Source organism: Schistocerca piceifrons, chromosome 1, assembly GCF_021461385.2.
Source record: "Schistocerca piceifrons isolate TAMUIC-IGC-003096 chromosome 1, iqSchPice1.1, whole genome shotgun sequence".
NCBI lineage: Eukaryota > Metazoa > Arthropoda > Insecta > Orthoptera > Acrididae > Schistocerca > Schistocerca piceifrons.
Window position 1 is genome coordinate 852,197,614 of NC_060138.1, and position 3,000 is coordinate 852,200,613.

The window sequence follows — 3,000 nt, forward strand, 5'->3', positions numbered from 1 at the left end:
TGCAACATGCGGTCGTGCATTATCCTGCTGAAATGTAGGGTTTCGCAGGGATCGAATGAAGGGTAGAGCCACGGGTCGTAACACATTTGAAATGTAACGTCCACTGTTCAAAGTTCCGTCAATGCGAACAAGAGGTGAGCGAGACGTGTAACCAAAGGCGCCCCATACCATCACGCCGGGTGATACTCCACTATGGCGATGACGAATACACGTTTAAAATGTGCGTTCACCGCGATGTCGCCAAACACGGATGCGACCGTCATGATGCTGTAAACAGAACCTGGATGCATCCGAAAAGATGACGTTTTGCCTTTCGTGCACCCAGGTTCGTCGTTGGCGCTCCTGCCTGTGATGCAGCGTCAAGGGTAACCGCAGCCATCGTCTCCGAGCTGATAGTCCGTGCTGCTGCAAATGTCGTCGAACTGTTCGTGCAGACGGTTGTTGTCTTGCAAACGTCCCCATCTGTTGACTCAGGGATCGAGACGTGGCTCCACGATCCGTTACACCCATGCGGCTAAGTTGCCTTTTCATCTCGACTGCTAGTGATACGAGGCCTTTGGGATCCAGCACGGCGTTCTGTATTACCCACCTGAACCCACCGATTCCATATTCTGCTAACAGTCATTGGATCTCGACCAACGCGAGCAGCAATGTCGCGATACGATAAACCGTAATCGCGATAGGCTTCAATCCGACCTTTATCAATGTCGGAAACGTGATGGTACGCATTTCTCCTCCTTACACGAGGCATCACAACAACGTTTCACCAAAAAATGGTTCAAATGGCTCTGAGCACTATGGGACTTAACATCTTAGGTCATCAGTCCCCTAGAACTTAGAACTACTTAAACCTAATTAACCTAAGGACATCACACACATCCATGCCCGAGGCAGGATTCGAACCTGCGACCGTAGCAGTCCCGCGGTTCCGGACTGCAGCGCCTAGACTCGCACGGCCACCGTGGCCGGCAACGTTTCTCCAGGCAACGCCGGTCAACTGCTGTTTGTGTATGAGAAATCCGTTGGAAACTTTGCTCATGTCAGCACGTTGTAGGTGTCGCCATCGGCGCGAACCATGTCTGAATGCTCTGAAAAGCTAATCATTTGCATATCACAATATCTTCTTCCTGTCGGTTAAATTTCGCGTCTGTAGCACGTCATCTTCGTGGTGTAGCAATTTCAATGGCCAGTAGTGTGCTACGATTCCGTACGTATCGGTCCCGTAGGAACCGTGTGAGCATTATTAGAGTTCTTACAGCGCGCACAGAGGCGTTTAAGCAGACTTCCTTCCCGCGGTCCATGCGCTACTGGAACGCGGAGAAATCCTAACACGTGGTACAGTGGTAAGTACCTATGCCAAGCACTTCGCAGTGGTTTTATGAATGTAGACGTAGGTGAAGAATTCTGCGGGTCGCTAAGAGGAAGTGACTCGTTGGTATGCTGGGTGGTTGCTGAGGGGTTGCGTGTGGGACGAGTGGGTGCCGACTGCAGAGTGAGCGGTCGGCTGTCACGCGACCGCGATTACGACCGTCTTATGTCTTCGCGTGACGTGACGTGCCGGAGATCCAACACCGCGGCTGGCGGCGAAAGGACCGCACCTCTATCGTGGATGTCATGGGCGGCGTGCCGCAGCCGATGACAGCGTAATAGGCGAGGAGGCGCAGCCACCTGAAATACGTTACTCGTCCACTGCCGCGGTCTATTTGTGAACACTCCGCTACCGGAGCACTGAAAGTTACTCGAACGCAAGTCGCCGTTACGTCACCGTTAAGTTGTTGCATTACCCTGTTACCTGATTGTTCTCTGCCGAACGAGTGGCTCAGTAGTTACACAGAGGGTCGGTATTCAAAGGGACAAATGCATTTAAATCCCTACCTCCTTGCGATGACGATTAAACTGCTGCTGTTTCCCTAACTGTGACGTTTCCTTCGCCAAGGTCACGGTAGTTTCATTCACCCATCTCTTGTGATAGTACTCCTTCTCTAACAACCTCTTAACGAGACCAAGAACTGCACATACACTTCTCTTCCAATTTCTTTAGAATTCACATGAAACGTTCTACATCTAAATCAACCCGCATACTCCGCAAGTTGGTGCGTGGCGCGGGTACCTCAGACCATTTTTATTTCCTTTACTGTTCCACTCGAAACAGAGTGAGGGAAAAATGACTGTCAGTAGGCCTCCATATAAGCCGTAATTTATCTCATCTTTTCTTCGTCGTCCGTACGCGAAATGTACTTTGGCGGCAGTAGAATCGCTCTGCAATCAGCTTCAGATGCTGGTTCTCTAAATTTTATGAATACGTTCCTCGAAAAGAACGTCGTGTTCCCTCCAGGGATTCCCACTTGCGTTCACGAAGCATCTCCGTAATACTCACGTGTTCACCTAACCTACCAGTAACAAATCTATCAGCTCGTCTCTGAATCGCTTCGATGTCTTCGATATATTATTCGGACATGGTGGGGATCTCAAACACTAGAACAGTACCAGTACTCAAGCATGGGTCACAATAATGGTTTGTACGCGGACTCCTTTACAGATAAACCACGTTTTTCTAAAATCCTCCCAATAAACCAAAGTCGACAATTCCGTCTCATATCGCTCTGCGACGTTACGCTGAGATAGTTATTTAATGGACGCGATTCTGTCAAGTCGTGCACTACTAATGCTGTATTCGAACGTAACGGATTGTTTTTCCTACTCATCTGCATTAACTTACATTTTTCTACATTTAGAGCAAACTGCTATTCGTCACACCAGTAGAATAACATAGCATGTTTCAAGATTACAAAAGTTATTGTGTTAAATGAAATCCTATTGTGAAACCATTTTTACGATATAGCTCACACAGCGCTCCTTGTGGCAAAAGTGTTGAATGAGACACAGCTGTCCAGAAACTTCATGGGTTCACTAGTAGACCTGTAACAAAAACAAAGTCACCACCATGAATATAATTTATATTTAATCTTGAAACCATGGAAAGCATTTATGGACACCCTG